At 39.2% G+C, this 21943-nt stretch overlaps 1 pseudogene; it reads right to left on the bottom strand.

The window, feature by feature from the left end:
• Positions 1-4983: 4983 nt before the first annotated feature.
• On the bottom strand, positions 4984-7380 carry LOC140926501 (contactin-associated protein-like 2; annotated as a pseudogene).
• Positions 7381-21943: the final 14563 nt, after the last annotated feature.

The raw sequence follows: 21943 nt of genomic DNA, 5'->3' as shown, positions 1-21943 counted from the left end.
GGTTTAGAAATGGTTCGTGAATGGTCTCTTTGACGCAGCGTTTCTTCTGGATGCCAATGCCAGTACCGGTATTATGAAATAATACTGGGGGAGGGAGAGGGGTATATAAAACTTCAGACAAACCTTTTATAGAAGGGGGTATTACCCAATACTTCTTTGCTTATAAAGCACATTCTATATAAGGCGGCAACAAACGTGTTGTTGAAATAAGAATAATCTACAACCAATGTCGAGGCTTAACCGGCGCGCATTCATGATCACACATGGTTTGAATGATTGCACAAACAAACAAAACGTGAATGAGCTTGAAAAAAATTGTCCTTCTAACAAAAGTTATTTATTTTATTTCAACAGTTCTACCTATTTTTCATACGCTCAAAATGAAGTTCCCCTCTTGGGAAAGTTTAAATCTAAACTTTTAAGTAAGTTAGAATAATTTTTGAAAGGTTTGAAAGCCCAGCACATGTTTACTTAAGCGTTGGCACACCCTACTCTGCAGCGAGTACACAAAATGAAATAAGATCCAGGCTTGGATCAGACACAAGAGAGGACACTCTATCTTGTCATTTTCAGCCTCGTGTTTGTACCTTTGTTGACATAAATTCGGGAACCCTCTATTGTCATTTCCATGCAAATAATTAAGGAATTACCCTCGGAATTAAAAAGGGTCCAGATTAAGTCTAAAAACTACTAAACTACTAAAAACCAATGGGTGGGAGGGGCGTAGCAAGCCCATAGACCTGTAGGCTCGGGCCTACAAATTTTGGTTTGATCACTCAGTACCGCTTGTAATAAATTATGCCGTTGTTGGGGTGAGCTAAAAAGCGTAAGACCGCAAAGTGTTTATCTCTTAAAATTAGCGTAAATATAGATCTTCATACTTCTACATGAGAAATGAAAATTTACTGTCAAGGCCAGGTTAGGTATTTTAGGTCAGGTTAGTATAGGTAATAGCATGATTTGTGGTCATATTTGGCATAAATACCACGAGTATATTTCGAAAATGTTATAGGTAATTTCACGAGCCTTTAGGCGAGTGAAATTTGAGATAATTTTGAAATATTACCAGTGGTATTTATGCCAAATATCACGCACAAATCATGCTATTATTTGTTTATACTACTCACCTCAAAAGGTTTGTAATTTTCACATGTAGCTATTTCAAATTAAGCTGAAATACCACTGCTCATGTAGTAGTATAAAGATCTATATTTACGCTAATTTTTAGAGTTAAACCGTACAACCTGCCTTTTTAGAATTATTTGAAACCCCAACACCAATATAGAATAAACTGAATAAATAGTAATGATTACGCAGAGAAACGCATACAATAAAGTAGACTGAGCAAAAGTGTACCCTCACAATATTCAGGACCAAGTTCTGAAATTTCGAACTTGTTCACTTTAAATTAGGAAAAAACTTTCTGTCGACTTTTCGGTATTGTTGATATGCATTATAAGTCAGAGTTCTTTTGAGACTTCATCATGGGTGCATTTCCTCATTTTCTTCCATATATACGGAACAAAGCATTGCATGTGTATGCGCTCTCGAAGAATAGGCTGTTCGATAACGGCTTAAGATGGTCCTGCAGTTCTCACTGCCGGCAATGCAACATAAAGTCATTATTGGCAACTGGGATAGATTTTTCGGTCATTATTGAAATATTCTGAAAAACAGTGGGTGATAGGTATGATTGACAAATACAATGATCCTAAAAAAGTATAATGGTAATACATGCGTTTAGTTAATTAAGGAATTGAAAACATGTATTGCCGTAAATGCAGGAGTATTTTAAAACTGTTACAGTTTATTTCGTGTGGATCTCTCCTCTGGAATTATAAACTTACTGACTTCTTAACACAGATAGCCCAAGCTCAAAATGTGTAACCATTGGCATTGTTGCGTGCCCTGTTCTTGTAACCTTGAAATGTTAAAAGATTAAAAAAAATCAAGTTTAAGTTGTGTGTTTCTTCTTTTCTGAGTGGTCATCGAGCATATTTAACTTATGGCCATTTTATGAACCGGTTTCTATCCGGTTTCTGTTCTCTATCATGATCTTTTCTCTTTATAAAGAGAACTAAAAGGTTCCAATAAAACCTTGGGCTACATGTGCTCGAAAATGCCTTTTCGCCTTATTAACTCCATAAGCGTATTTCTTTAAAATTCGTGGTCTTGTAAGACCCTTGCCAGTGATCTAAGTGCTCAATGCTGAGTAATCAGACCGTTTTCAAGCAACCATAACAACCTTTCACCATTTATAGCGGAGAGTGGAAGTTCAGTCATAGTGAGGGACCGCTCACGTCATACACCACTGGTGGCAAGCCTGAGATGAATGACAATAGGGTGGAGTTGGCGTGACACATCCGTCACGAATATGAGAATAGAAGATCTGTGTAATGTGTCGGGACATGAAACTCCAGGGGTAATTAAAAAACTTTTACAAGTGTAATTTTCACCCGGGGGGTACCCGGGGTGTGCTGGCCGGTTCTCCAAATCCTGACCCTATTTCAGAGGGTCTCAATGGGGTGGTGACTTTTACGGTTATCGGCTAAAATTTTGGCTATTTTACGGCTATCGGTTAATTTTGTTCAGTTACGGTTAACCAAAAAGTTAAAAATTAACTTCTTTTGTTTCAAAAAGTTAAATATTAATTAACCTGTATTTTTTGTATCTTTAAATCGAAATAAGAGGGTCTGGATGGGGGGGGGGGGGGGGGGTACAAATGTCAGTTGTCAGTTAAAATTTCGGCCATTTGTCAGTTGTCAGTTAAATTTTGGGCTTTTTGTCAGTTGTCAGTTAAATGGTTATTAATGATTAACTATGAAACTTATTTGTATATTTTTAATGCAACATTTGGCTTAAAAGGCTCATATAATGTAGATTAAACATTAAATTCCAAAACTGATGCAATAGTACCTTAATTTTTAATCAGTTTTGCTATTGTAAGCATTTCAAGTGGCCCTCCTTTTTCCCAAGTCTTGTGTTACTCTCCTCCACTCAAACGTTTTTGCTAGCCAGAGTCCAACATAGCAGCCAATCATTAAGCCAATCAAAATTTATAACATCACAACATTGTATACGCATTATGCGTGAGTCTTACGCCTATGGACTAAAGACAACGATCTCACGCATCAAGGACAATAATCTTTGTGAAAAAGCAAAAGCGGACACGCAAACGCCCAACTCAAGGCCGGGGCGCGACATTCATTATAACAGAAATGGCCGTTTTCATACTAGCGACGGATTACTCGTGTGAGACGGGTTATCCTTTTGATGATTCGCGTCAGGTAGGTAATACTTCGTAATTTGAAAATGGAATAGTTTTAATTTTGAATGAACAATCCGCCTGACTTTATCCGTCAATTTCGACGGACAGTTTCAAGACGGGATTATCCGTTCCATATAGCCTGTGTACAGCCGCCCCCTCCCCTCAGAAAAAGTCGGAGAAGGGGTGTCTGTGGGGAGGGCGCTACTGTACACAGGCTAGTCTCAGACGGATAATCCATCTCTAGCTCTAGCGTGAAAACGGCCAATAACAAAATTCCCGTGTCCGGTGTTTTTAATGATAGCGAAGGACTGTACGGAACGACTGTCTGCCGTTGCCTTGTCCATAGGCCTCATTATTCCGCGCGGGTAATGCGTTTCGGGTCACGTGGTCCTAGCGAGTTCGCCACCGAAATGCCTTGACCGAGATTGCGAGGGAAGACGCCGTACAGGGACGGCAATGTCTACTGTAGCGTCAGAGAAAAACAGGGAAATGTTGTTTATCGGCAACGTGTTTTACAAACAGTGACATCTCTGCGTGTTGTTTCACTAGTGTTTTGAGGGCACAACCTCCTGAAAATAGCAAATATTAATCCCCAGCAAGAAGCCACACTTTCGCTATGGAAAAAATTAGCTCCCCGAGAGAGTGGAGGAAATGGAGCCTAGGTCTTGGTCAACACCTAAAAGGCGCTTCGCCTAACGTACGTACGGAGTCACACTGGCACTGGCTTTCTATGTATACATATTTATGTTAGTTATTTACCTTTTAATCAATCCCATTTAATTTACTCAGTATACGCTCAATTCTGGCCTTGTAAACAGATACTTTTTTATACTTTGAGTGAGCCAAATATCTATAAGCCTTATGGTTTCTTTTTGGGCTTTCTCACTACGTTGCTTCTGCGTATTCCTGTAGTCTTGTCCTTTATTCATCGTGTTACATTAAACTGAAACTCTGAAACACTATTGTGCCAGCCTAGCACTTTCGGGAACACAGTGCGGCCTGACTTCCATTCAGGAGAACATCCCTAAAAATCCATTCCGATCATCTCTTTTGTCTCAACATGCATTTGACTTAAAGGTGCCGTTTATACGGAGAAAAGCTGTCGCGGGAAAGAGGGTAACCTTCCCAGCCGAGACAACGGTTAGCAAGCGTTCATATGAGAAAAATGTTGACCCCTTTGCCAACCTTTTGCCCGAGCTAACAGCATTCGCGCATGCTCTGATTGTCTGAAACAGCACTCGAACTCTGATTGTCTCACCTTGACCAAGTTGATCCGGCTGGGCGAGCCAAAGTTATTGTGTGCAAAAAAGTTGGCCCGACTAGGAAGGTGACCCTACTATCCAAAAAGGGTTACCTGGCTAGGCGGGTCACCCTTATAGCCAATCCAACTTTTTGTTTTTCGTGTGAACGGTTTGGCAAGTTCAATAAGGAGATATAGCAAACGTTTGCAGGTTAGGTCAATTGATTGTCTATACGAAAATGATACACAAAATACAATTACAGTCAACTCCCTCTGAGACGGACACCTTTGGGACCGGCAGTAAGTGTCCGTCTTAGAGAGATGGCCATCTTATAGAGAGTCAAATAAAGGGAGTAAGGAAAGGCAGGGACCAACTCTAGGTGTCCATTTTACAGAGGTGTCCGTCTTATAGAGGTGTCCGTTAAGAGAGAGTCGACTGTAGTTGATTTTTATTATCTGAGTGCAGTTTGCTTTATCAGGCGATACCATAACATTTTAATTTCCCCAGAGTATGGTAACCTTGTTCATTCGTGTCTCCAGTGTCTCCAAACCTGAGCTGCTTGACCGGAAGCTTTGTTTTGTTGGTAAGGAAACCACTGTCTTCACGCCACACGTTGTCGTTTTTATCGCAATTACAACCACGTCTGGGGTTTGCACACGTATTGTTCATTCCACAGGCGCATTTGCCATCAGTTGCCCCGCCCCAGTACGTCATCTTATCATCATCACGTGACACCCACCATCCGAATGGACCGTTTCCATTGGAATTCAACAACCTTGAATGATAACACTCATACCTGATAAACTATTCACAGCGCAGGGAGACTCTGGTGAGATTCGCTAGCTGAGACAGACTCACTCCAGTGTAATGAATGTCACGCAAGTAGGTACCTTTAGGTTCGTATCCTTTCACCAAGGTTCTGTTCTCGCTGTCGTGACTGATTACTGCCACGCCAACTCCATTTTTGTCAGTCATGTCACAGATGACGTCATACATAGGAAGCAAGCCACCTTCTCCATCAGGGTCAATGACGTAGCTTCCACTCTCTGCTCTAGGCTCAATCTTCTTTAGGTCACTACATGATTTGGCTAAACACAGAGATTGAAAATAACCAGGATTAGATATAAATCAAAACACTTGGGATATTCCCCAGGAACTAACTGACGATTACTTGCACTTCCTTGGTGTGCATGTGGCTTCATCAGTTACACTGCTTTAACCCACTCGCACTCGAGCCACACATTACCGATTGTGCATATCATCGTCCATTGTACCACCTGTGACGTCATCACTCCTGCGTTCATGGACAGTTTTGACCGCTAACATGTACTGTATAGCAAAGACAGATCGTTCGAACCATACCCAAACGTGTAAGATTCAGTTTAACGTGACAGAGGAATACTCAAAAACGTCTACAGTTGACCAGAAAATTCCTTTGAAAATCTTTTTTGTTGACACTACCAGAACCCTACTCCCTGTCAAAAAAAGTTCCCGATCTTCGGGACTTTAGCTAAACGTCAGCTGAAACGTTTCCCACTAAAATGAAGTCTAGTAGAAGACGTAGAATGTTTATCAATAAAAGAAAGAAAGAAAGAAAGAAAAGAAAAAGAAGCTGGGAAGAAAAGAAAGCGAACGTTAGCCTTTTACTCAATTCCTCGAAAAAATACCTCTCTCTTACTAAGGCCCTAATCTTGATCTTTCTTTAAAAGTATGGTTTAAGCCAAATGTGCAATAAAAATTGTTGCATGCACGTACCTGCACGACAGTTTGTTCCGGGGAATCCCGGAAGACATATACAACGAAACCCTTTACTTGTGAATCCAGCTTGACATGTCCCGTTGTTTAGACATGGACTACTGCTGCAGGGATTCTGGAATAAGGAGCAGCAATCAAAAACAACTACCAGATTATAAGTATATTAGAGGGCTTAAGAATGGACAAACCGATAGCCGGAAGTCAAAACTTCATTCATTAGAGTCAACAGGTGTAATGTAAGATGTTCGATGTAGAATGTTTGATTTCTTAGTCGTAAAAATCGTGAAAGCCGTTTGTGTGTCTTGTCTCGCTGCTGATAAATTTCCGTATATTTTTTTCATACGCAAATAATTTGCCTTTCAGAGACGAAAACTTCTTTATTAATTAACCCCGTTACTAGGAGAAATTGTTACAGCGTTAGCCGCAAAAAAGCAAAGTATTAAGGTAGCCCAAAGCCATCACCCCATCACTTTAAGAAATATATAAACAAGACTTTGAATGAAAAAATGCTCCTATCGGTACAGGCTTATTGTCGTTTGTTAGTTCAAAAACGTCTTGAACGAACCATTTAAGCGATCTTGATATCAAACTCGCTAAGTTCCAGTAGCAGGCTGTGTAGCGAGCGTTTCCACTTGAGATCGTCGAGAAAAGCTGGGACGAGAGCATTTATTTTACTCTTGCCCCAACTTTCGCGCAATAACACAACCGGAAACGCTTGCTACGCAGGCCATCCCACTAGCGGAATAAAAATTTGACGTTAGATCTTATTTTAAACTAAACGTCAGCCCCCATTAACCTTTATGAACAGCCTCATCACCGAGGTCGCTAGAGATTCTGTATCTAAGATGAGTTCCAAACAAAAGCGCTTACCTCGATGGCCAGATAAGTGTGGGCATCTTTGGTCCTTAGATCAAACACAAATTCCTTTTCTGCAGTGGCGTTATTCAATTCGCATTTCATCTTTCCTCCTGTCAATGGTCCCATATTGATGGACACACAGTTAGGCTCCATATAACACTTCACTCGACAGCTCCCTTCATTGGGTGCGGTTTCACTTCTGATCTCGTGATCTGTCAGGACTTTGTTTGGTACAGGTTCTTTAAACACTATGATGCGGCCCTCCTCAGCTGGGATGATTAGAAAAACTTAAAGTTTAACCTCTTGTGGACATAGAAATTATCATTAATATTAATAAGTATCATTCTTTTTTCAAGGGACTGATTAATTACATGGAAGGTAGCCTGTTCCAAGCGTTCAGATAGTGGAGAGCGGTGCGAAGTAAAGATAGCGATGAAAAGTAGAGGGGGACTCGGGAGAGAGGTGCGGTAACGCTTGTAAGAATTTTTAACAAGAGTGCGTTCCGGTATACCAGATCCTGGTATACCCTCTGATTGGTTGATTTTGACAGTTTTTGTCAACAGTGGAGCGTCTTTGACCACAGCGAGAAATGCGATATGGCGATGATGACAGACTCTACGTCCCGTCTAGAATTCGAACTCGCAACAAACACAGAGCTGAGTGACTTTCAAAACGTGGAGGCTAAACGCGAAGAGCAAAGGAACTGTTTAAAACACGTAGTCGGCAGGATAGATGTCTTCGCAATTTCACCGACTGGCTTTGCCATCATGAAAGACCAAGTGGAACATTTGAACAAAATCGGAGTAGCGGCGGCAATGATGGGAGAAGATGTGGATGAAGCCGTTAAAAGTGGAAGCTGTGAAATTGTATGATCCTTAAAAATTCACTCAAAGGCGTACTGCAGTCACAAATCGTGGTTGTCTAAGGAATGGACAAAAGGACTTCGTGAAAGGAAAGCTTGGAAAGCAAGTTGCAGCTATCGCTATTGACGAGGTCCACTCAATCATCGAGTAGTAAATTTTCCCTTCGTTTGTTGGGATTTTTCATTGCTCGAGTTAACGATCTGTATTGAAACGGCTTTCTATCGAAATGAGCGATATTTGTTTGTCACTTGATTCATAATTTTTTTGTCACGTACACGCTGAAATCATGTTTTAAAGCCGTAAATAAATTACTTATCCCACTCTCTATTGTCTGAAAGTCTTACATTAGGTTTTTAGTAAGATTATGTACACATAATATTAATTTTGATGTGAGAAATTTTGGTTTATTCCTAAGAAAAATAATAAATGTATGTACATCAGTCTTAATTGACAAGTGAAGACCACCTACAGCTGACGCGGTCTGAGTGGGCGGATGAGTCTATTTAAAACAAATCTAACAGGCGTTCCCTCTCTCACCTCTCCTCCTCCCTCGCTTTTATTTTTTCGCGCTCCTTTTTTCTTCGCACCGCTCCCCACTATCTGAACGCCTGGAACAGGCTACATGGAAGGAGGAACAACCTTTCGTTGGGTTTCCATGCAGAAATTTCGGTCCGTCTGGTACCAAGTAGAGAAGGATCTAGAACTGCGAGAGGGAATTCAAAATAGCGGGCGACAAAAACAAAAATGCAATTTGGACCCTTCTGCCGTCTTTACTTGCGTTGATAACTACCTTTCAGCAGAGTTCACACAATCAGCTCGCGGTAACGCAATCACAAAAATGTCGGCCTTTATTGCCGTGATATGGATTAGCCATGCACTGAACGACGCTGCCATTTTTGTTTAGTTTGTCCTCAGTACTAAGATCTTCCTAGCAAAGACAGTTTACATGGTGCCAGGATCTTCCTACCTTAAGATCCTCCAACTAGGAAGATCCTAGCACTAAGGACAACTACCACCTTTTGTATGCAAACCGATTGCAGAAAACATATGGCGCTAGGATGATCCGCCTTCTAGGATATTCCCCCCTTCATGTAAACAGCCCGTAAGAGTTGCACAATAACTGGGACAGAAAAAATCCTGTGTTTAATTAGTCTCGCTTGTGTAGGCAGCGAGACTCATAATCTGCAGCCGTTTTTCTTCGCATTTATGACACAAAAGGGAGGTCATTGTACCAAGCGTTCGTAGCGGAGACCCTGGAAAATGGGAATAAGACTCGTTGCGTGACCGACGAAGCCACGCATGTTTTGCCAAGAAAGCTTAGGAAAGATTAAATTTAGAGCTTTTCCGAAACGTGTCGGTCCAAGAATTCTATCGCTTGAAAGCGTTGATTACTTTGGAACAAGTGCACACTACCGAGTGGTCGAAAAAATAAGAAACTTAATCAGCAAAACTGCCATGGTCGGGTGTTGTAATTTCATTGTATGCAAATGGTCTTGTGATGTGTTGTTATACACGCGTACAGCGGTACAGCGTACAGCGGTACAGCGTACAGCGGTCGTTGCTAACACGCGTACTAAATCAATTCAGAAACAAATAAAAAGTAAATATCCTGAAGAATACTCGACCTCGATAAAGTAGGAAGTAAAAAACCCTTAGCGAGTAAATCTTGTTTCGTGTAGAACTAATCGCCTCGTCATTTCTCGATGTAATCTCCGCCAAGCAAGTAAGACTGATGGCTGCTGTAAGAGCGTTCTTGTTTAGCCAAATTTTCATCTTGCCTGCCGTTTTATCCAACACGTTATTAACTCAGTTATAAAGTGTTGTTCAGAAGACATATTGCTTGTGTCTTGACGTTAATGACATCTTACTGAGCCAGTAGCAAACAGGTCTGCAATTCTTGTCATTAATTATTAATTGTCTTTTCTGAGTATTAAAAACTTAATTAAAGGTCAAAATGACTCAAAATGACTCATTCGCTCCAGCTTTTTATCTCTAAGAAAGGAGGGAATGTACTGCATACTAGTAATATAACTGAATGCGATTTGAACGAAGTAAAGAATAGTATCAGTGAAAGACCTATGGTAAACAGACTGGTGACAGTCATGATTGATAGAGAAAAGAACTAGGCCCAGGCTTAGTTCGGGTGGCTTGATTCGGAATTCAATACACTACAGTTAGTCTGATCAAACAAAGTCTCTTGTCAAAAATGAATCGTTATGAAAATGTTTTCATGTTCTGTAGTTGTCAGGGGAACCAACGACGGTTTCCGTCTAAATACACTGAAAACACTTTTTAGGCTATCCAGAGTACTTTTAGATCTCTAGAAAAGCATTCTAATTAAGCAGCAGTGTAAAATTTGTATCTGTTCGGTCATCCTAGGGCAACTTGAGTCTTTTCGAAATTACAAGGGCTTCTGATCAGTATTATTTCCCGAAAATTTTAGATCAGTGAAATTTGACGCATTACGAAAGTGAGACATTTTCTAATCCCTCTCTCCATTTTTAATCCGAAAATTTTAGGTTTCCCTTTTTCTATGAAAAATAGCATAACTTGGGAAGTAAAATGGGAAAATTAAACTTCATAAAATCGTAGGGAATTTATTAAATAAACTTCGAAAATTGTACATGAATGGAACGGTCATCTAGAAATTTTCAGCCGTCGTCAAGTAATAGGAAACTCTTAGCAATATTTGCTTCTCCGAACAGATATTTTAAAGAAAACAGTCGTTGGGTGCCGCTGAGTTGTACGGCTTTTTCTGGCATGAGCGCTAAAACTCACGGCGTCGAGCGTCCTTTTTAAATGCGCATCTTTTACTGCGAATAACAGTAGGAACAAAGGCCGAAAATAGGCTTCCTCTCGGCGATTTTTACAAAGTTTATCAAAATGGACGTTGAAACGGTACAAAAATCCAGACGTTTCGAGGGAGATCCCTCTTCCTCAGTGGTTTAAAGAGCTGCATGCATAGTATCTTCCAATTTTTTCAAAACATTTCTTCTCCACGAGTTAAGTCAATATATTGTTTTGTACAACTCAGTCAGTGGGTATGTCTTGAGTTTAATCACCGAGGCCTTGAACAGCACAAAGCCAAATTAAGTCTACTTTCCCCGGAGGGTAAAGTAGAAACAAACTTTAAAGTATTCAAAGGCATTTTTCAGGAAGGGAGGTTGATAAACAAAAAGAGTCAAAGTCGGTCATAACGCTGGCTTTATGGAAAGTCTCCTAAATAGCCGTATTCTTAAGCATGGTATATCGTGGAAATGAGCACGGTGATTCCATCATTCATTCGTTCATTCATTCATTCTCTTCACTACCTTGTACCTGACCTAGTTTCACCGAATATCTATGACAGATGGCGGAAACTTTGGTGTGTCACTCTTGGTGCCTTTCAGTGGAGCTCGCGGGTACCTTTACTTCTCGATGAAAGAACCTGCTGCAGGAGCCGATCTGAGACTCGACAACTTTACCGTGACAACACGAAAAGGAACATTCTAAAAAACATAAATGCATGTTTCGGATCACAACAAACCAAATTGTGAAACAGAAAACACCCTACTTGCGCACGCACTCGCACGCACTAGCTTCGTTTTGGTGTAAGGTTAAATTTTACTTTTCAATTTCTGGGCCTCGAAAGTTTGGGGTTTTTATTAAAAGTACTATATATAGTCTATGACATTTGACGAATTTGCAAAAAGTGGTAGATAACTACAGTTAATTAATGTAGGCCAATATACTTAAGAAACTAACTGAATATTACTAGAATGGTCAGAATTCACCAGTTTCTCACCTGAAGATGCCAAATTTTGACGAAGCGACATAAAAACCATAAAATGGACAAAAGAACTTTTATAGGAGATATTCTTGTCCGAGTAAGCCATTTTCGTTCGCTTCGTCCTTCACTAGCCTACAAACTCCCAGATGTCACTGCTTTTAAGAATATTAACAATTTCTTAATTTGATGTATATTATGCTAATGATTGAAAGACTGCAGGTATCTTGACGTATTAGGGATGACAGGTTCCTTCGGTCTAGATGGAATCTTGATAGTTTATTATCATAATATACCATAAAATTCCAAAAATAAGCCCCTCCATGTATAAGCCCCGCCAAACATAAGCCCCCAAACAAGTAACGCGAAAAAGCCTCCGTTAAATCGCCCCTCCAAATATTAGCCCCCGGGGGCTTCTACTTGGATATTGCCCTCAACTTTACAAAGTAAAACAAAGCGAAAACGGTAAATTTCCTTCCAACTATAAGGCTAGCCCAATCGATTTTGAAACGCAAATTTCCCTCCGTACATAAGCCTCTCAAAAAGGGCCTTTGAAAAATATAAGCCCCGGGCTTATTTTCGTAATTTATTTACGGTATATAGTTCTCATTTTTCATTAAAAGAATACAAAGCTATAAGGCATACTTCATTACTTGAACGTGTTCTATAAGCTAATTTCAGTATAGCATTTTAAAAAGCTTTAGATGAATAAAATTTAATAATAAGAAAACAATATTCGTTGAAGGTTAATTTTCAAGTTGGCTTTGTACGATAAATATCCAATAAGAATTATTAACTTTAATGTTGTTCTAGTTGACAAAGGCGTAAACTAATTGGGGACACCCAAAAACCAAAGTAATGATTAAAATATAAAATGGAAAATTAAAAATAACAGAAGTACCAAAAACGCCTCAATTCACCAAAACTACTAATGAATGTCGAAATAAAATGATTCAAGTGGGTTCCTTCCACACCTCTTTCTGTTCCGTTCTTGGTAACATCACCTCGGTAGCGAGCTAAGGTTTATAATACTTTTGCAGCGTTTTAAGAAGAAGGAAGTGATTCATATTCGTTGTAATTAAGAGGACTTTCATCAACGATGCTGCTCGAAAGCTAGCTAAGATGTACTCTTCCAGAATACCAATTAAAGTAAATGTACTGTTTGAAAATAAAGCGTCTTTATACAAAATGTTCCTCTTGAATGACAATTATCTAAGAATTATTACTGACTGTTTGAGGCAATGTCCACACAATTTCTTTAAGTTTATGAGCACATGCAAACGTCAGCGTTTACATCTGTGTGTCCACAAGAGAAGATATTCTCCGTTTACAAAACTCCATCCTGGAGACTTTTCACACGAATCTCATGTGAACGGAAGCCGTAATTATCTGTAAGTTAATTTGTTTGCGTTTACACGTTTTAATGGACTTGCGTCCACATTACCTGCCTTAGCAAGGTACCTGAATGTATCTGCTTACTCCGGTAATTATTATAAGTGCCTCATAACACACTTTGGTTGCGAAATCATCTTCTGACCATTGGTTGCATTTTGATGTAGGAGTGGCAGCTTTATTCCCTGTGCTATCAGTAAATTTGTCTTCCATTTCTTCACGAGAGGTCTGGTTCGACGTGTTAGTTGTTTCCGGCGGCAGTTGTATTATTTCCCAAAGGGCTTTAATTTGGTCCTTAAGAAAGGCGATTTCCGCTTCAAGCTGGTTCTGTTTCCTTCTCATGGTTGCATTATCCTTCGATATTTTCGCATTTTTCTTTAGAAGTGCTTGGTTTTCATTTTGTAATTTGGAAATTAAGTAGCAGTAGTAGTAGTAGTAGTAGTAGTAGTAGTAGTCGTCGTCGTCAGTGGAGTAGTAGTAGTAGTTGTAGTAGTAAGTAACCATACTAAGCAAGTAAGTAAGTAATTAATAGATTTCTTTATTTGCATGACCTTAACATTTTACAGTATTACAAAAGTTTATACCTATTTCAATTAATATAGTATACTTGTCAACTTAAGTTTCATTACTTATAATTACACTTGACAATAACATAATATCACGTATAGTCATACGGGAGGAAATGAATTTCATTGCTAGCTTATTTACATGATAATCGTTAGAGTTCACGAGAAGTTTTATGCTTTCTGATGTTGATTTCTTTTTAATGTCTGCTTACTATTTTATTCAGTTTATTTTAAAAACGTTGTCTCTGCAAAGAATATTTCGGGCAATGAAAGAGGAAATGAGTTTCACTTTCAATTTGATTTAACTTACACAGTGGACATAATCTACTTTCTCTGGGCACATGATCGATCTGATATCGACCTAGTTAAATCATAAATTTGTGATTACTTATTTTAAACTTGACTAGGTTTTGTCTTTCATCAAAATTTCTTTCTTATACTAGAGACAGCGTGCAGGGCTTTTTCTTTTAAGTGTTCTAATGCAAGGGTAAAGTTTCCTGTTGTAATTAAACGTGTACCTAAATAGGTGTATTGCTGAACAATTTCAGTTTGCTCGTTGCCTATGTTTAAGTTCATGCCAACGGATTTCCTTAGGCGTTTTTGGAATATCATCATATTATTAGTATCATTGGAATATCATTACAGTAGCAGCAGTAATAGTAGAATGCTTTATTTGCATGTAACAATTTACAGTATTTCAGCTAACGCTCATTGTAATTACAAAGCAAAGTCTGAAGCAAAAGTGTGGCACGCAGAATTGGATTTCGTGTAGTTTTTGGAAACAACACATCGTCCCGGACTCTTCAGTAAACCTTAGAGCCGTGTCATCAATAGATTGCTGATTGTCAATAGATGATTACATAGTGTTAAAGACTGAGAAATGTTAATGGGCTTATGCCATAAAATTCCTAAAGTATATCTTGCAAAGCTGTGAAAATGTTTTTAAAGTCTTTTAACCAATTCAAGACTGCGCATGAGACTGGGTCGGTGTTACGTCCAATTGCATTATTTATTATACATTGAACTCACTATCTCTTTTCTGATTGGCCGAAAGCGTACAGTGAATTTTCGAAATCAATGCCTGGGACGTCATCTAGCTGCAGATTATACAATAATCATGTCAAGGACACTCAAGGTCACAGGTAATCATGTCATGTATGACCGCGGTGCATGATTTCTAAGGGTAATCATGTCAACTTAGCGCGCTTTGTGTTGCTTGCCGTCAGTGAAGAAGCAAAAACATGACTTCCAGGTTTTCTTCGTTGACCAAGCGGGTCATCGAAAGAATAGTTTAAAACAAAGACACACAAAACACAAAAAGGTCGACGAAGGTGGCTAAGGAGCTGTTTGCTGATTACGTGAAAGAGAAAAAACTGAGCGAACCTGAGGAAAAGAAAGAGTTGGCACAAACTTTTAAAACATACATTTTATGTCGAAGCAAGAAAGAAAGAATTCGTTCAATGTATAGTAAAAGAATTATTAGATTTGGTTTCTGTGATATTCAGAATAATCAACGTCATCAGCCTCGGCCTTCGGCTTCCGCTGATCACCCCTACCTCACCTTAATTATTCTGGATATCACAAAAACCTCATCCAATAATTGTTAAGAAACTGTTTTTGGGACGAACGTTTACCCGAGTCTCTTTCCCAATTTTTTATTAATTAACAAAACAAGAGATGACGTCCCCAAAACAATCCCATGGTTCTATTCGTCACAGTAATGACCCAGTCTCACGCGAGACCTCGGAGTGGTCTAAAAATCTTGTTTGTACACTTTAATAAAAAGCGAAACCGGGAGGTTCCAAGACACACGTCTTTAGTAAGAAAGAAAAAAAAAGGAAATATTAGTAATTAACCAATCTCCCCATCTCGTGGAAAGTTGATGTGAGTAGACCTTTTCAGTGTTGTACGTTTTATTTTCCCAATGTAGGTCTTGTGACATTATTCAGCTGGATGTATCTAAGTGAACAAGTGTTCGTTAACAGAGCTTTCCATGAAATGTTTACCGAGGCCATCAAAATAAAACATAGTAATTTCACCTTATTTACATGCGTATGTACCCATAAAAAAAATAAATCTCAAAAGAAGACATCACTTAACCACGTTCACCCGCAACACTGGAAAGGGAAAACAAACAGAGATTAATATGTCCTGATCTCGTACTAGTCTAATAGTGAGTGGCCAAGGCTATCAACCTGTGAATCATGAACCGTATGGTGCAATCTTTAAAAAAACTTTAAGATTACTTTTAATTTGTTCGCTAATATTCACTTTTTACTATAGTACAAAGTAAAATGTGGACTTGCTTGTAACGTGATTTGATTTGTTAATTCCCCATGGTAAAAAAGAAACGGCAATAGACATGCATATGTTGGCTGTTTTTTAATAATTTGTAAATAAGGGAAAGTTCATTTAATATGACAAGGTGGGGGGGGGGGGGGGGGGAAGGATGAAGATATTGAAACTCGAAGCTTGAAATTTTAGCAGCCCCCCTCGCTAGCGGTTCAATTTTTTAGGAGCTCCCTCCTTGGTAGTCGAAAAAATTTCACAGCCCCCCCCCCCTCCTCCTTCAATTCCTTTGCTCCCCTGAAAAAAGATCGCTAGACTGTATTAAATATATTTACCGTTATTGTCTTCAATGGTTTATACTATGACGACAAACTTGAGATACAGTTGTGATACAGTTTTCTAAAGCATTTTTGGGATGAACAAGAGTGTAATAATTACTGAGACTACATTTGTTATATCTGTAAACCACGTGATATAGCTGAGTTGCACAGGTCATTAAATTGTTGAGTTGAAAACCATCCGATCTGTATGATGATGTCATGTGTTGGTTTTGAAGTATACAAATTTTCGGAGCCCCCCCTCCTAGCGCAACAATTTTTTCAGAGCCCCCCCTTCGGGTGTCTAAAAATTTTCGGAGCCCCCCCCTCAATATCTTCATCCCCCCCCTTGTCATATTAAATGAACTTTCCCTAACAGTATATTTATTGTATTGTCTATTACTAGTTGGGCCAAAGTTGATATGCGCAACCTATTTTTAACTTTTGGATTACGCGTAGCGTAAGGAACAAGTTATTGTGGGCATTGCGATATGCCGCAAAAAATGTCTCACTCAGATGTAGACACCGTTACGTGTATCAGTCGGCTCCACACGAAAGCGCCCGATATCAAAACGACAACTGTCGTAGATCGTTTCCGTTCCGCGATGTGCTGATATTGTACATTTCACAGGAGTCACAAGACGATTGTCTTCATGTGGACTTTGAATATTTCAAATTAGGGCGGTGGCCAACTTTGACAGACGCTTATGTACTTTGTGTTAAAGTTAACTTAAGTGTTAAAGTTGATTAATTTGGCGGAAAACGCGTAGACCTACCGTGTCGAAGGTTCCTGGGTTCGACTCTCGCTGTAGGAAGTTTTTTTTTCCTTTTTTTTTTTTTGGCCTTTTTTTTTTTTTTTTTTTTTTCGTAAAATATATGTTCATTTTTTGACAGACTTAAAATATACCGGTATACTAATTGCAGATTCATTATCAGCTTTCATTTCTAAAATACATTAATTATACTAATCCACAAGTTAGCCTTACGCACCCTTTGATTTTAAAATCTTTGTTACCAATCTATTCACAGCTGGAAGTTGAGGTTTAATTTTTATTTGCTCTATCGAATAACATCATAAACTTTTACCTCCAAAGGATATATAATATGTCAGCATATGGCATTTTATTCCATGGAAAATGAATTGTTATGTTCCAGTAAATGAGCTAAAATGCATATTGTGAACGGTTTGATGTCGAGGTTTTAGAACCTTTAGCGCATCTCACAAAGCAGTGTTAAAATATACTTACGCATGAACATACCACCTGCTTTTTAAAAACCAAACGTTTAAATTAAAATACTTATTCTGTCAATCCTATCGGTTGACAAGCAAATATCTTAGGACTGAAATTAAAAAGGTTCTTCAATAGAAGTAAAAAATATTCGCGGCAGAATAACTATATGGTATTCCTCGGCCACAGGCCATCTTTCCACGAGATTGACTATGAGAGCGAAAAATTTAAATCTGTAGTAAAATAAGTAAAATGATAAAAACGAGGTTATAAATCTAGGTGAAAAATTGCTTTAAACATATAGTAGCTGCTACAGTACTACAAGATTAACGTTTATCAGCTGCTACTTTATGGAATGGAGGGGAGGGTAGTCATACTTAAGAACAGCTTTATTTTGAAAGTTAATAAATGTTTCCTGTGAGATTAAATGAGATTGCTACCAAAACTATACACATCACTTTTTATTAAAAATTAAAAGATTAATTTCTAAACTCGCCGGTCGATGTGACTCAGTATTTAATAATGCCGCGTCTAAAGCATTTGCACTTTGTTTATTTGCCTTAAAAGTTTTAACATACGTCAAATGAGACAATTTATAGACGCTTAAACGACCACTTTAAATTTTGTGCGGACCAGAGAATAATGATGGCTATTTTGGCCGGAAAGCTGGCAAATGGAACTCCATATGTTGTTTTCGTCGTTTGCTTTTTGCTTGCAATTCAATATTCAAGAAGTTTAGGTAAGAATAACCGATGATGAGGCCCAATTTTAGCAGTTCTTACGAGCTCCCGCTAAAATTGGGCCTGATACAAACTCTCACAATATTGTGCTGCTTTCAGCCAGATTTGGCTGCAATGCTGATTGGCTGTTAGAACAATGCCACAGGATCTGATTGGCTGTTGGAATCAACGTAAGTTGAAAGTACTTATTCCTCGCAAGGCTGATAGCACTCAAAAATCTTCGCGAATGATCCACCGTCAGCGGAGAGAAGGATTTAGCTGTCTTTTTCAAAAATAGTTTTACGGTCTCGTGGTAGGAAAAGATGCCTTAATATGTGGCATGGAAATTCAGAAAATTCATATGGTTGTTCATATCTTCTCAGGATTTGCTTTATTTACGGCACTAATGTGAGTGTATCGCGGAGTTGAATCCCTGTGCAGGTTGAATTGTTGACCGCGAACAAGGTGCCTTTTGATTTACCGAAAAACGAGTGCAAATCAAAGTACTGTCCATCTTAAAACTGGTTTCATTTGAACGTTTAGCTTGGAATGACTTCTCTGAACGGGGTGCGCAAGCGGAGGCTCACTGCGAAAGAAACCTCAATCGCCAGTATAGGTAATAGCATGATTAGTAGCGATATTTGGCATAAATACGACGAGTGATATTTCGAAATTTGAGACAATTTTAAAATATCACGAGTGGCATTTATGCCAAATATCAAGTACAAATCATGCAATTATTTGTTTATACTACTACCCGGAAAACCGAGTTTGTAATTTTCACATCTAGGTATTTCGAATTAAGGTGAAATACCGCTGCTCTTAGCCAATCAAATTGCAGAAATTCCTCATGTAGTGACATAAGACGACAAATATCGCATCGCTGTTCAAGGAATTTTTGTCAGTGTTTTGTAGGCATTATTATCAAACTTGGGCGACTGGGTTATTTTGTTTGGGAAGAATTTGTTTGGTCCAGGCCTTAATCTACTGTGATCAAGAGCCATTATGGCTCTTGACTGTGATCGAAGATGATTGCTTCTTTGGAGGTGTTCAGACTATATATATTAACTCGATGTAAGATTTGTTTCACTCTTGGACTGTTTGCAAAATATTTTTCCCTAAAGTGACTTAGCCTTTTCCTCAAACGTCACATGAATGTGCCCTAAAGTTAACCGATTTGTGGATTACAAGTTTATTGTTTGATTTAAATTATATAAATGATTAATGGGAGCTTCGCTTTTAGCCCTGGCTAAATCTATATATTAAACATCAGCTGTCGGAATGCATTTTGTCAATAGCCCATTCGGCCTTCGGCCTCATGGGCTATTGACTCAGAGCCCATTCGGGCTCCAGGAATAATTGCTAAATATTCTATTATATTGTAATTTTTAAGCTATGTTAATTACTTTCACACTATCCTGGATAGCTTTTGCGCCGGCGCGAAAACCATACTGGATAGGGCTTCTGTTAACACACAAGAATGATGACTTTCCGTAGAAGGTAACGAAAGGGGGACCTTTTCTGCCAAAAATGTTATATAGAAGGGTAAGGGGTTGGACCTCGGGGCGGAGCCTCCCGTTTAAAACTTTGTTGAGCAACCCACCGCGGCCGCCAGCTTTCTACTGGTTCTTCCACTCTGGGTAAGAAAACTAAATATTATCTGTAGCTAGAAAGAGTTTTAAACAAAGACATTTACTTCGATGGCCAGATAAGTGTGAGCATCTTTGGTTCTTAGATCAAACACAAATTCGTTTTCTGCAGTGGCGTTATTCAATTCGCATTGGATCTTTCCTCCTGTCAATTGTCCCATATTTATGGACATACAGTTGGGCTCCATATAACACTTCACTCGACAGCTCCCTTCATTGGGTGCGGTTTCACTTCTGATCACGTGACCTGTCATGACTTTGTTTGCTATAGGTTCTTTAAACACAATGATACGGGCCTCCTCAACTGTTTGAAAGTTTAACCCTGCCTCTTGTGGATATAAATAACTCGAAAGATGTCAGGACGCGTGGCCTTAAGCTAGATTTAATAAGTTAGGCAAGACTGATTATTTTCCAGGTTTGGACGCAAAAGTGAGAACTTATTTGAGAGTAATCAGACCGTTTTATGCACCTATCAATGTAAACCCCGTGGGGGGGGGGGGGGAGTGCGGGCAAGGGGTGGGGATTTGACAAATTTTAAAATTTTTCGATCAAATTCCCCAGGGTGGGAAACGAAAGGTCAATCAAGAGTGTCAAAAAAGCCCCCACCCCAGGGGAAAAAATCTAAACAAACAATGCTATAATCCGATATAAAACGAATAAAAGAACATTTCAAACACGTTGTTACTACTTTTATTTTCGGTTAACGGAAGCTCCATTAAATTACTCGTTGTAATTAAGTATTTTCTCTCTCCACTAGCATCTCTTATCTTGAACAACAAAATCACTCCAGGAAGATTGACCGTGCTATATAATATTAATAAAACTTAAAATGCTTTATAACATCTGCTCAACATGTCGGAACAGGTCGGATCAGTGACCCATAAAAAATCCTCTGACTTTCATGGTGGAATTCGATTTCAATCGAGTTTTACAATCAGATGGGAACTTGAAGATAAAAACTTTCTCAAAATAGACATTATCTGTTTAGATGACAGTTTAAAGTATCGGATTATGGCGATTAAAACAAATGGAAACTTCATACCTTTCTCCAACAGCGTGACTTTCAGGAAGCCTCGAGGGACGGACTTGGTAACTGCTTCTGAATTGATACCAGGCTTCTGTCGGTCCAAGTCAAATGTCCCGACCCCGGGGTCGCTTCGCAAGATCAAAAGCCCGATAGCGGGGATAGTCCCAGGCATCAAATCCCCTCCTCTTGCCCGCACTCCCACCCCCCCCCACGTGATTTACACTGATAGGTGCATTAAGGCAACCATAACAACTTAACCTTTTACTATTAGCGGAGAGTGGAAGTTACATTGGTGTCAAGCCTAAGCTGAGATGAATGACAATAGGATGGAGCTGGCGTGGCATATCCGTCACGAATATAAGAATAGAACATCTGTCGGGACATGATACTCCAGGGGTCATTAAAAAACTTTTGCAAGTGTAATTTTCACCCGGGGGGTACTCCTGGGAAATCTTGGTGGGGGTGTGCCGCCTGGTTCTCCAAATCCTGACCCTATTTCAGGCCAAAAATTTCTTTTTATACTGACCCGTTTTTAGACCAGACCAGACCTCTGGCCATACCCGTTTACAGACCTGGCCTTTAGGCAGAAATAATGTGATGATTACTTAGATCAGAGCGCAGACAAAAGATTTCTTCAAATGCATTTGGAATTCGCATATTTCTATTTCGTTCTTATTCATTTGGAACTGAAACGAAACCATACCCGATATCAGACCAAAATGAGCAAAATCGATACCCGTTTTCGGACCAAAAAGGGCCCAACGAGTATCAGCAATGTCTCGTCACACTGCAGTGAGCAATTTTTTAAATGTTTTAAAAATAAAAATGAGAGACAGTTCTTTGGATGGTGGGTGTCACGCAATTCTCCTAGAATGTCAATTTGGGATCGGGAGGGGTTACTCCTGGCAGTGGTAAGGGCGTATGCGGAATGAGCAACACATGTGCAGGATCATTATCTCTTGGCAGGATATAAGAATTATTCTTGCAACTGTCCAGAACAGCCC

This window comes from Porites lutea, chromosome 2 (genome assembly GCF_958299795.1).
Source record: "Porites lutea chromosome 2, jaPorLute2.1, whole genome shotgun sequence".
Classification (NCBI taxonomy): domain Eukaryota; kingdom Metazoa; phylum Cnidaria; class Anthozoa; order Scleractinia; family Poritidae; genus Porites; species Porites lutea.
The sequence above is the reverse complement of the archived record's forward strand: the minus strand, read 5'-3'. Positions and strand labels throughout refer to the sequence as shown.